Here is a 13990-nt window from a genome sequence, read left to right as displayed (position 1 = left end):
GTGTAGGGTAAATTTGGCAGAATTCACATACATTTTATACAGACTCCAGATGTTTTAAGTATTCTATACATTTGTTGAAAAAATGGTCTTTTAATATTTGTGGTGGTTATTAATTTTTTTTTGCCCAAACTCCACTTTATTATGAATAGTTGTTGGGCTTAAGTTAGCATGTCTTACTAACCCAGAACTTCCATTAATTATTCACAGTTTATTTTCTATATGTGTCAAGAGCTTCTGATCCTGCAGTCTTAATTGAGTTTATAAAGGACAATCTGCCATCTAGATTAACAAAAGAAATGTGGTTGAAATATGTTGTGTGCAAAGTTTTTATACAGTCAACTGCAAAATGATTACACAGTAATGGATTTTGGAGTAAAACATAAAAAAATGCTTGAAGGAAAAAAGGAGACGTGTTTCTGAATATTAGAGGGGTCACAGCTAATCCTGAGATAGGTTGTTCTGTATATGCTGAGTCTGATTCATCTCTGATTTAACTCAGCATGAGTTTTCATTTTGATTTAAATGGGAACTGGGTGTTGTGAGTTTTAGGGCAATGACTCAATTCCCTTAAAATACTAATTTGTATTTTATAAATCTATTTTAGACCATTTTCAATTGTAGCCATAGTTCTCTATATATTGAAAGTGTGGTATTGCCAAGTACCTTACCGTGAATCAGACACATAACAATTCAAGTGTTCACAGTGCATGACAAAATAAGAAACTGATTTAAAATTTTCTCTTATTTTTAAACTATTTTTCCATCTTAAGTCTGGGAAGTAAGCAACTGAATTTTTTTAATTATCATTAGGCAGCTCTGGTATAATTTATGTTAAGAGGTTTTGGCCTGTTTATGTGTGCTGGAATTTGCCAAAATTAGTAATGTGATATTCCATCTTTAGCAAGCCTATAGAGCAATAAATAATGACACATGACTGTATGTGAGTGTTGTTAGTTTAATTTTTTTTTGTGGTGTTCATGAAATGCAACAATCTTCCAACCCAAATTCTGCAGTATTAGGCAGCAAGTTGTACTCTGAACTGAACCAGATGCTGATCAGCTCTGTTCCTATTATCGACTTGGGGCAGAGATGGTAACCAGACCTTATTTGCAATGTTAACATTTGGAACAGATTAACAGCAGTTAGGCTGAAATGAGAAACCTCCACTTTACTGAAAAGGTTCAAAACATATAATGCTGTAAAAATCAGGACGTCTGTAGTATGTTAGATAGGAATAAATAAGTTAACCGTAGGCCACACTTTCCCCATGCAGGATGTGTTGTTTCCAGTTTATGAGTGGCTCTTTTAAAGGCCATGTTTATGAGGTATGGTGAAGTTTAAGTCCTGATAAACCATCTACTTGATGAGGTAGAGCACATCAGAACTTGCCGAGCTTGTTTGTTGTGGCGGTACTGCGATAGCCTTCCCTAGAACCAAGCGATGGAGAAAATTTCTGTCTTGGGGACAAATCCCATTTGAGCTTATAAAGCTGTGAGACCCCAGAATTTGAATGTTTTTGAATGCCAGCTTTCTGCCGCATTCAAAGGCCGGTCAATGAGAACGTGCCCCAGAGCTGCCCAGCAGAGGACCTGGGGCATGAAGTGGCCCGTTAGCTGCATGCTGGGCTGAAGAGGTTTCCTTCTCTGTGTGTTTTCATGCTATCGTAGAGGTTTCAGTCGGTGCTGGCAGTGGGTCAACATTTCTTTCTCTGTGCATTTTCATGGTATCTCAGAGAACTGACTAAGTACTGGTAGGGGCCCAACACAGGTGTAGCAGAAAGCCTCATGCTTCCTAAACTAAGAATAGGCTAAACCTAATCACCTACTTGCTGTGAAGGTTGTGTAGTTCTGGCTGCAACTGCATACTTCTATAATGCATTATTTCTGGTGCTGTATTACCTTCCTCCTTCTCCTCCCCAGTGATTTTTTACTGGGAATATTGATTTAGCATGAATTGAATAGCAGGATTCGGGGCTAAGGAGAATCTTTTTGCAAAAGCCATTCAAAGACATTACTGGGTTCCAGTTGTGTCACCTGCTGTGTGTTTTTTCCATGCGACTAGTTTGAAAATACAGTGTTCAAGTTTGCATAGAGTAAAAGCTTTTTGAAACCTCATATGCTGGTCTTTAATTATGGTTATTAACAGCTGTTTATATGGATGTTGAGAGAGATGGAGATGAAATTAGCTTATCCTGATAACGTGGTAAAATTGTTCGTATAGTAACCGGCTCGGCCAAGGAAATCACTGACTCCAGCTCTGCACAAGAAGAACTGTGCCAGGCAAAGAACTGCTAGTGAGTGCTTCATTCATAGATGGAGGTTATATTGGCATGGCTAAACTTTCACCAGTGTAAACGAAATGGGAAATTAAACCTAAGCCACTGTAATTACACTGGGTAAACTACTGTATGGATTTCAATCCTGTTTTCATTGACTTGAAACAGGCTTTGGTTAAAAAAATGGAGTAAGTGTGGCTTGAGATATGCATTGGATTGGTAACTGGTTCAGAAATGATTGGAGTTGTTACATGCGAATGTAACTTACAAACCTTCATATAGAGAGTAGCAAAAGCGACTCCTGTCTTTCCATAAGGAGCAAATGCCTTGTGACATGACCTCTCTTCTAGTCCTCCCTCTGCCCCACCAGTGCAGTTATAGTAGGACTAAAATCATCCTGCCTTAACTTTGGCAAAAGATCCTCAGTCACCTGAGGGAGAGGCAGCACGCCACCACTATGTGAGGGACCAGTACTCTGTCCTAACAGAGCTGCCGCTGCTTTGGCCACGTAACGAGCCAGAAGGGCTGGACTTGGCGTTGTCCTTTGTACAGCAATGGGGCGAGAGGAGGAGTTAGAGGTGTGGCCAGGAGAGCAGGGACAGCACTGGGATGGGAAGCAGTGTCAGAACGATGGCTAGAAATGATATCAAGACATGGGAACATTCACTCCATGTGAGCTGGTATAGACAAGCTCTAAAACATCCTCAACTATTGACAATGAAGGAAGGGATCCTAAAGGCACTGAAAGACTGTCAGTTTGTAATGCTGTGTTCACGTGCAGCGGGTACATATTGATGTATGCGTTGACCCACGCTACTGAAACCCCATTTTCTCTCCTGACATTCATTCTGGAAAGAGAACTGCTTCAAGTCTTTGAGGATGGGCTTGCTCGTGTCTACCAGCATAGATTTGTGAGTGGATTCAAGCCTGCCTTGGAAATGCTCTGTAGAAATAGGCCTCCTGTAGCATGAGGCTCTTTTCTAGAGGTTACCCTTATCTCAGTTCAGTGTTATGGGCATGTATCTCAGGAGCTGTAACCTCCCAAGTGAATCCACTTATAGGTCAACCAGTGATGTGGTTTTGTGTCACTATTTTTATTCCTTCCAAAAATTTATTATAGAAAGTGTGCCCCCTTTTTTGATCCTCTGCGTATGCCCTGTCTCTCTTCTTGCATTCATGTAGGATTTGGGCCTTATGAAAATTGGTGAAACTTTTCTTGAATTAAAGGTCAGCATAAAACTCCCCTGGTTGTGGTATTACTTAGGAGCTGGTCTGTAGTTCAGGCTGTAATCAGACCTTCTTTTCCATGCTCCCTATAATTCAAATCAGGAAGAATATTTTCAGATGGAGAAGAAAATCTGTGAACACTTTGCAAGTAATAGCATTTTCCATGTAGAGGTGAAAAAGTAGTGAAAGTAATAAGCTGTTAGCATTTTAAAGCCTGACCTTCTAAAAGATGGCATTTATTGGGGAGCTTGAAGGAGGGATTTTTGTCTCCCCCCAGGTAAGATCCTATCACAGAGGGAGCTTCGAGGGGAGCAGCTTATGGCACTAACAGTGCAGAAATGTGCAGGCGGGCAGCTCTGAGACAGTTTTACATAGCTATCTTTGCTTAAAGGCAAAGAAGATTTTAATCTGTGAGACTGAATTTAGAGTATCCTGGTAAGTGTGCAGTGAAAGATGGTGAAGCAAGAGCATAATGTTAACAGTCTGCTGCTCAGCACACTTATGTTTCTACATGGCTCTGATGTTAGTATCTTCTACTCTGAAATAGCCGTAACAATTTCATAAAGCAGGAATGTTGCTTAAAGTAAATGAGGCAGAATATCGAAGAGAAAACCTGAAATGGCACTGCTGTACACCAAGTTTTATGTGCCCAATCTTTCAGCCTTTCACTTACATCTCTTTGGTTTTTGTTCTCTTTGACAGACAGCAGGTATAAAGTGGTGCCTCTTGGCTGGCATTTCAGAATCTGCTTGATCTGTTGCAAAGTCTCATTTCTTGATAGTGAAGGTTTTGTTCATCATGTATTCTGGTCACCTCCGAAGTTTTACTGAGCAATGGAGTATTTCCACAGGCAACTCTGTGCAGTGAAGACAAATCATACTGTTTCTACCTCCTGCATTTTAATTTCTTTCTACGTGAACATTGCAATGGGAATTCCTATTTAAAAGAGTTCCTTAACCTTTTTATAATATAAGATGTCAAAGGTCCATTTTGCCTATTGTAAGAAATCTACCATACTGGAATTAGTGACTGAGTTTTGAATAAGGAGTTGTTGCACTGCAAAAACTCACTTGCAGTTTCCAATATATTTAGATTTAAAACCAGCAAAAATGTAATTGCGGGATAAAAATTGGCGATGTTTGCAGCCTAGGAATTATGTTTCAGACTTTGGAAGAAAAATGGTTTGGCTTATTTTTTTCCACTTTCAGGAACACTATTATTTGCTGACTTAATGGTTTCAGTGCTGTTAAATGAAAAAAATTCTTCTGGAGTAAGTGTATTTTGCAGGTGCTTTGTCCTGAGGTGTCTCTCGGAATTTTACAGTTTGACTATTTGTGAAAGCAGCAGGTCACAAGCCTTCATAAAGTGGCTTCCAGACAGCCAAGACTGGCGCTTAAGTGGGCAGCTGTGGTCGCTGGTGCGCAGGTGTACAGCTGCCCTCTCTGGATGTCACCCAGCCTGTCCAGCTCAGCTTTTTGCCTTGCCTGCTGGTGGCTGCAGTAGGTGACAGCATGCAGTGATTTCCTTGAAAAAATTAAGGGTTGTATTTCTTGCAAAGGCGAAGAAAAAGGATTCAGTTTCCACAGGCCCTGGGACAAAGGACTCGCCATGTTGCCTGTGTGCAGCCCAATCTTAACTGAAGAACCAACCAGAGGCTGGTTAATTACCAGAGCGGGACCTCGCTGGGCACCCAGGCCAGCGCATAGCCCAGGAAGGGTTGCTCTCAGCAGGGCCCCGCGCGCCTTTCAGGGGATGGCAAGGGTTACACAGCAAGTGGGTAGAGTAATCTAGTATCAAAGGCGAAGCTGCTTTAAATAATTCAGCCAGCACAGAAGTATCGTTGGCCCCAAAATTACAATAATCAGTAATTGTCCTTACCATTTCTTAGACATTTAGGGCATGCATTTGAGGCAAGTCTGAGTTTCATTATAAAAGAAAAGGTGTCGTTTCCATGATGATTCCAGTTAAAAGGAAACTCTCTGCTCCTTCTCTTTCCCCCTTTTTCAAATGAAAAGCCACAGCCCTTATGTTCTGAGCTGAGCTAACCTTCCTCCACCTTCCTGGAAGGCCGAGCTCCACTGTGCTCGCTCTTCAAGGGACGACATTGTGCGTGTCTGGTGAAATGCTCAGAACACTGAAAACGGGAGAGAATTCCGTCTTTAGAGTCCACTGGTGGGTTTTCTTTGACTCCAGAACGGTCAGGACCCCAGTCCTGGTGCAGACAAGGCAGCTTTGATTTTATTTTGATTAATAGTCATCTCAACTGTCTCTATCAAAACAAACTGCCACTCAGTAGCCTGCCCCGAGGTTTCAGCACATGTAACTGCTACGGGGTAGTTATCTTGAAAAGATACTAATTCCTGAGGTAGCTGAGGTCTTGGCTCTTCCTTACCACTGTGTGTGTTTTGTAGTGACTCCTGAGAACAACTGGAAAAATTAAATGATTGACTGTCCCTGAGGAATGGTAAGACTGATTGACCATATACATATCTGAAATGACCCAAGTAAATAATGTTTTTTAAGACAGTCTATGGTTTTAGTGGCAAGATTGCTTTTCTGCCTCTTTTTGAGGAAAAGATCAATTACTTTTCTGCCAAAAGCTTGCTTTTTTCACCAATTTTTTCTCACTAGAAATTTGTATTTCAAATAATAGAAAATAATTTTTCATGGTTTTGTTGAAGTCATGAAAATGTAATTTTTTAAAATTAAAATGTGAAATTTTCTGCATTTCCAGTTCTGACTTACAGTCAAATACATTAGTTCTTTAATTTCTTAGATGCATCTCTTTTCTTCTCTCCACCTCTTGTCAATTACATAAAAGTCTTTCTATGGAATTTTCCATATGCCAGGTAGGATGTTCTTTCTTGCCTGAATATTTTCCTTGCAGTAAAATACAGAAGTGCTGGATTGCCAAGGCGCTCGGTACGTGTATATCATGATACGCTACCTGTCCCAGAGGCATTTCTATTTAAGGCAGTATGCAACAGGCAAACGGAATGAGTGTGTGGAGGGAGGAGGGATGGGAAAGCAGCTGATGGTGAGAAAAACACAAATGGGCTGTTATTTTCAAGAGTGATTATAATCACTTAGAAGCTCTTTTGTCTTTAGAAAATGAGTAAATATGTATTTTGGCACTCCATCTGGCTGGAAACAGCTGACAATGATCAGTAACGCATCTCACCTTCGCTCCTCTGCTTGCAGGCTCTGCGCTGATGCCGGTGGCGCGGGCGGCTGTGATGGCTCCGGGTGACACCGGGAGGCTGCCATCAACCAGCTGCAGCTCTCGGCCCTGCGTGGCAGCAGTCGCGGGGGAGATACCTGCTTCGAGGCACTCGGGGTGCTGACTGCAAGAAGATCTCTTTTTCCCTTGCCTTTGCTCCAATTCACTAGTGGAGAGACTGGAAGGAGATTTTATAGATTCACAGGACTAACGCTAGTTAACGCTAGTGTGGAGCAAAAGATGGAAACAATTTCTGAGAAGTTCCGTGTACAATGTAATTTATACAAGAGTCTTTCTTATTTGAAGAATTTCAGTAATAAAATATAAGTGCTCAAATTCAGCAGTGATTACATTGATGTATTTCAGCACTTCCTACCACATTAACAGTTTCTAAAGTCATCTATATACAGTTCCTAAAGTCATCTATATATTGTCTATGTCAGTAACTTCCCGGGGCCGAACCAAAGTATTTGAACAGTTTTGGGTTTCCTTCAACTCGTTAAACATGAAAGAGAGGCAGAAGAAGTGCTAATCAAAGATGAGGGTTTTACATGTATTTCTCATTCACTTGATGTAAAATAAATTCTTCACAGTGTAACTAGAATGTCTTTGAATATATTCTAGAATGGCTGTACCTGGCTTTGAGATCAAAATAGTGCATTTTGAAATAATATCCAATTAACTTGCTGCTAACTTTACATATAGGCTTTAGTCAGAGATGTATGTCATTTCTATTTTACAGCTGTCAAGACACACTTTAAAAAAATCTAAGCCCTATTCACCAGATGTTACTTAGTCCGGTGTGGTCTACCTTGGACCCATTCCAAGCTTGCCTGCATATAATTTTCAAGTCCCAACAGCCCTGCAGTGCTAGGAGATGAAAACTGACCATAACTATACCCTTTCATATTACTCAGAGCTCAGTTTAATTATCTGAAACACTACCAGATAAATAGTTCAATCAGAAGAATTCCACCTTAACATTAACTACTACCACATCAATTTTTTTCTAATTTGAGACAGGTTTTAGATTACTAGTTCTAAAGTCTGCAAAGTTCCAATCAATGAATAATATAACTATCTAGAGAACGTATTTTTTTTAACTGTGAATAATGGAGTGTGTTTATATGGCCTTTGTAACTTACTGAGCAAATCACTCCATGAATTTATGTGATTTAGCTTTATGTATGGACGGGTGGGGTACATGTGTGTGACTTGGTCCTGATATTTTTAAATTTCATGTCTATAAGTTTAAATAGGTTCACCTGCAGTAATTATATGATTTGCAGAGCTGCTAAGCAACCCATAGTTCCAGTGGTCTCCTCTCAAGAAAGCACCTAAGCACGGTATTTTAGTCAGCAGGGGTTAAGCATTTGCTTAGAGTTGGGTCCACACGTAGGTACTTCCCTGAAGAAGGATATTCTTCTGAACTCATGTCGCTAATTCAAAGACGGATTTAAATCAGTGCATTCAGTGCCTCTAAAAACCTCTTTCAAAGATGCCGTTCTGAAGGTGGGCCTAGATCTGAAGAGGTGTTTAGGTTTTCTAGCTCTCCCTGAATAGCTTCGTGGACCTGAGCTCTTACCCTGAAAGCACACAAATTGGAAATACTATAAAGTTCTGTTGAAAGCCCCACTTTCTTTAGCCAATATTTTCAATGTGTCCATTACTTTCTCATATTACAACAGTATTTTAAAATAAAATTTAATATTAGAAAAGCAGCTTAATAGTTTGGTTATTTTATAGCCATTGTTGATTTTCTCCCTGTTCTTTATTAGTATATGAGTTTTCTGTATATAATAGCTATGATAAATTTGTCTCACTTGTCTTTGAAACTTTGTATTTGTTACATAACTGTTCCTTTAGTTTTGGAGCAGAAGTTGTCCAGAGAAATGGCAAACTGAGAAAAATACTAGTGAGCATTTGTACCAAGTGATGACTGTAGCTCAATGTGTAATCAGTGGACTTAGAAACCACTTGGTTACAGTTTCATTTTATTAGGGAATAGAAATGAGATTAGGACTCATGTGAAAAATCAGAACTAATTAACAAGTTTGATTTGGGATATTAAATAGTAACCACATTACTTTTATGGGCAATCTACAGGTTGGTTGTTATTTCCCTGAATGATCCATTAAATTTCAAATGGTGGTACTGAGGGATAAACCCCGGTCTGATAAAAGCATTTAATGGAGGAAATACCTTTTTCTGGCTCACTCTGTGACAAGCTGGTTTTCTTTGCTAAGATATTTTTAGTAGAAATAACAATGCTAATAAGAAATACTTCCAGCTACTGTATTCTTTTAAAGGTTTCTTTTAACTTTGGTTAATTAGACCCCTTGCTTCACATGGTTTTTCCTTTTTGATTTAGATTGTCTTCTGTTTCACCTTTTCAGTTTGTGATCTCTGTGAATCTGCTCAGGATTACAGAGAGTATTACAGATTTTGCCCCCTTTTACCTTGCATTTTAAGAGTACCTTCCTTTGCCAATACTGCCTTCGTACTTGTGCACAAGCACATTTACCTCTGAAAGCTCCCTGCGCCACCTTCTCAGTGCTCCATTCGAGCCGCTGCTAAAACTGAAAGCTTTGGGGGAAATAAATCTAAGATGTCTGTGACTTAAAGCCCAGTGCTGTAAGTTTAAGATGTTTGCATAATATCACATCACCAAAATGGAACAGATAAAGATGAAGTGTAAAGTATATGTAATGTGGTTTGCAGTTAAATGCAGTAATTGGAGAATGCAGGCAGTAGATTGGGGAAGGTGATAAGGTAAGCAAAAGCTTCTTGGGAAAGGTAAACTATCTGAAGAGCTGACAGTGATATGCACTGACTGGAAGGAACCCAAAATTGTTTTAGCCTTTAAGCATCCAACAGACATTGGAGTAATTGAGTAATCATATGGTCTAGGTCCAGTATTCCTGTCACTGATACCCCATGCGTCTCAGTTATTGGTGTAATTTAAATCTGATAGCCACATAATGGACCGAATTCTCTTCTCTTTACTTTTCATAAGTTGGCCTATTGGATTCAATATGAAGAATGTTCACATAAGTGCAGTGAGCAGAGTTTGTATCATAAAGGCTTATTTTCTGTCTCAAAAATGGTATCTCTGTTGTATGTGTTGTACATTTAAGACAGAATATTCATTCTAAAGGAAAATAACCTGAAGCCCTACAGGGTAGTTTAAACTTACAAAAAGACGTAAGCTTTTCAGTTTCTTTCAGTGTTTATAGGCAGTTTTCTTTAACATTTATGCCAAAAAATTGTCCCCAAGTCTCTCTCACTTTTGGTGCCAGTGCTTTAAAAGTGTGACAGATTCTGCATCGTAAAAGAGGATGCCTGCCCCTACGCATTTCTCAGAACGACAGCTTCTACCTTTCAAGGGTCATTTGGGTCAGAAATTTTCATTAAAAAATACTTGAGTACAAGCCACATACCTTGTCTGTTTATTCAATCTTAATATTCAACAAAACATTTCAATATTGCTAAGCAGCCAGATCAGAGTAAGCTCATTGGAACATGGGAACATCTTTTTGTTCTGGTTTTATATATAGCACCTCATACAGCTGAGGCGCAGGGTGCATAGGCTCTGCTGCAATGCAGATAATAAATACCAATAATCAGGAGAGCTTTAAGGTGTGACTTTTGCAACGGGCGTACAGCTTCATAAAACAATCTGGCCCTAATTTGCTCTGTAAAACAGGGTCAGTGTGCTTGTTTGTGCCTCCCCAGTGCTAGGATGATTAATACGTATGGAGTGCTATATAGCAGCTAAAATTGATCTGATTGGCCCCACAACTGGCACTGGTTGGAAAGCCAGGCCCACAGCTTAGTTCAGAAAATTGCCCCTTAAAGAATTTTTCTGACTGGTAGTAAATATGCAGTGAGGAAGGCTTTTGGTAGTGTTGTTTCTAGATGTTATATGAGTTAGTTAGGGTTGGGGTTTGACTGGAGGGTTCTTCTGCTAACTTTCCCCTCTACCCATTTCCCACTCTCTCTCCTTCCAGTAACTGGGATATTTTCAGGTTGGGTCTACTAAAGTAACAGTAGTCTAGCAAACTAAATTGGTCTTGACTTTGTCTAGTAAACTAAACAAGACATGGTACAGCCAGGCAATCAGTCATACTGTTTAGCTGGTACCAGACTTTCTGGCATGGTTTTGGCTGGGACAACTAGTGTTTCTCCAGACAGAGCGTGGAAGAGCTTCCCCGGCAGTTTGGGGAATGGGGCCAGCGTGGGACTCTCTGAATCACCAGCGCGGACAAGGCCCTCGGAGGAGGAGAGGGAGGCTGTAGTTGTACAGACATGAACCATGCCGTGCAAAGTCAGAAAACAGTCTGGCCCATTTTATTTACTAAAGTAGGCACAGCCATGTGCTTCTGGTGAAGAGAGGACAAACAATTATTCTCTAATTGTAAGCTGGTTGTATTTGCTCAGGCTCCTTATAAAAACCAAAATACCTTATTTTCTTTACACTAGAAAAAATGGTCTACCAGTCTCCCAACTTCTCCTAACTGTTCCCTTCACTCTCACTACTGTAGATAGCAGTGCCACGTATCTGTCATTCCACATAAAACTACAAATACTCTACTTGCATCTCTTTCAAGGCTTTCACACCTGGAAAAGGGGTTCATGTCTGCCTAGCATCTCTAAGACATGGCCTTTCCTACCTACGTGCACAGCTAAAGCTCTCCTTGTAGCTTTCAGTGGCTTGTGGCTTGATTTCTCCTACACGCTTTTTTTAGTTTTGGTCTAATTTTAGTCTTTTTTCCTAGTTTTTCTAGTTTCTAGTAAAAAGCAGTCCTGCCCTGCTCGCTGCAATAGAGCATATTGCTGCATAGCTCATTTTTCTGCCTTGTTCCTTTGACCACAACACTTCTCGTGATCCCTCTCTGGCTCCCTTTGTCACTGAAGACATAAGCTCCTTTGTCTCAGTTATTAAAACCTTTCAAAATTTTTTCTTCATCTCGCCTACCATTCAGCATGACTCCAGCTTCTGTTAACCACTTTTTAGATTTTCAAACAGAAGTTGTCACGCTTCCTCCCTTGCTGTCCCACTGGCTTGGGAGGAATCCCTGCCCAGATCCACATTCCTCATAGCAATGCTAAAACCTTTGTTTTACCTGCTGCCTATGGAAAACTAGACAAATACGAAGCACTGAGACCACCACTTGTTGTTGACTACTGCTAACTCGCTATTTGTTTATACCATCTGGCATATCTATATCTATCCATTGTCTTTTGTTTTAAGTTTGATTGAAAAGCTGAGGTTCCCAAATATGTTTCAGCTCCTTACGTCTCTGACTTTTAATAGGACCTGTGTATTTCAATATTTCTTGTGAATTTGGGTTTAAATTCTTCTGAAGGAGGGACCATATTTTTGTTTGAAACAAGACTCTAATCTAGGAGTAAGACTCTTTTAGGCGTTGTTGTAATATAAATTGTTTTTAAAAATAATGGCACTTGGAAAAGTGCCTGGGACTATCTCTTTCTGCAAGAAATATACCCTATCTTCTGCTGCCTCACAGTGTTGATCTTTTTTCATATGTACTGTTACACTTTTATTGGTCTGGCCTATTTAATTTCCTAACTACTATTTTTGATTATAAAGCAAGTGTTGCTCCCAGCAATTTCCTAAAATGCATTTTGTAAATTAAAGAAAGTCAGAACAGAAAATGGTTCAAGGATATACCTGAGAGGAAAAGGGGCATATTTGTCCCTATTTAATTCTGAATGCTGATACGAAAAAAAAAATCCAAAACTAGGTTGTTTCTAAAAGTTTCTTTTAGAAAAAGTTCACTTAAAAAAAAAAAAAAACACAAGGTGATTTTACGGCAAATAGTTTTCTTGCTGCTTTCTTCCTTTTACAAAAGCACAATTATTTCTTCAGTGCTACTAAAGAAACACAAATCATACAATATGTATGATTTTATTCTAAAAATGGATTCAGCTGCCTTAGAGATTTGTGAGATCGTCTTTCCCAGTGCCCCATAAAGGTTAGTCTTTTCCACTGAGAGATGTTAGTTAAGGTGATTATTCTGTAAGCAGACTAAGCCTTGGGATTTCACAGCAGATCTCAAATGTGTTTAGTAAGACTAATTAGCTCACTTTAAACAGGAATCTGCTATTTTGTTAAAAGAAGAGCACATTTATATTCTTTATAGTATTTCTATAGGACTAGTTCAATGTAATTAAATGGAAAAACAATGTAATAAATTCTTGGAAACAATCCCCTATAAATATTGGTTTATCATTTGGCATTCTCCTCTCATTTCCACCGGATACCAGTGGGATTTGTATATCCGCTTCCTTTATGTTTCTAATTAAGAAACCACGTCAGATTTGTGGAAAATCTACACAATCTGTCACTTTGACTGCTGAGGAATGGGCATGCTTCCCTGACCCCTATCCCCATCAATCTGAATAGATCCAATTTCATTGATTTATATCGAATAGAATTTCATTGGTGGCTACTGCATAAATCTGTGATGACTTTCACATTTTGTACCTAAACAATGATCGGATGGAATGTGTGTGTTTAAAAGAGACCTTTCTCCAATTTTTGAACTTTGGCTTACAATAGGAAAAAAAAAAGTTTAGTTGTTTCCATTCCCCAAAAGTCATAAGAGTTATCAGTGAGTTTTGCAGGGTATTTGGTTCATTTAAACTCTTTTTTTCCCCCCTGAAATCCAACATTTTATCATGCCTAAAATGCAAATTATTCAGAAAGCAGCTTTAACAAATGTAAGATGACTAATTAGGATCGGATTGTTGTTAACTTTTTAAAATAATGTTTTCTTTGTAAAAACATATGTTTTGTGCGCCAGCACCACGCAACAATAAAGCCAAGCTGAGTTGCATTAAAAAATTAGGATAATTTGTTTGTTTCCTTGTAAATGTTGACACGAACAGTTTCTGTTCCTCAGGCTGGATTCGCAGGAGGTTTAGGGGGAAGGGGGCCAGAGGTGGGAGTGCAACGGAGCTGTGGCTCTCCCGCTTTCATTAATAGCGCTCGGCACATTGCGGCCCCCTTCCCGGGACGTGGCACCGCTCGAACAGGCTCTCACGTCCTCCCCGGGCTCCCACGTCCTCACTTGGCACTGGTAAAGCCAGCAGACGGAGCCCGTTCTCTGGTCCTAAGGGCAAGTGGACTGGCACGCGTTGTGTCCATATGACTAAGCTCTTCTCAGCCCCCAAGCTCCTGCCTACTGGAAAAAGTCCGTGCTTGGCCCACACCAACCCCCAGCGTGTCCAGGTGCTGTCTG

This window comes from Apteryx mantelli, chromosome 2 (assembly GCF_036417845.1).
Source record: "Apteryx mantelli isolate bAptMan1 chromosome 2, bAptMan1.hap1, whole genome shotgun sequence".
NCBI classification, from domain to species: Eukaryota; Metazoa; Chordata; class Aves; order Apterygiformes; family Apterygidae; genus Apteryx; species Apteryx mantelli.
This window is presented reverse-complemented; position numbering follows the sequence as displayed.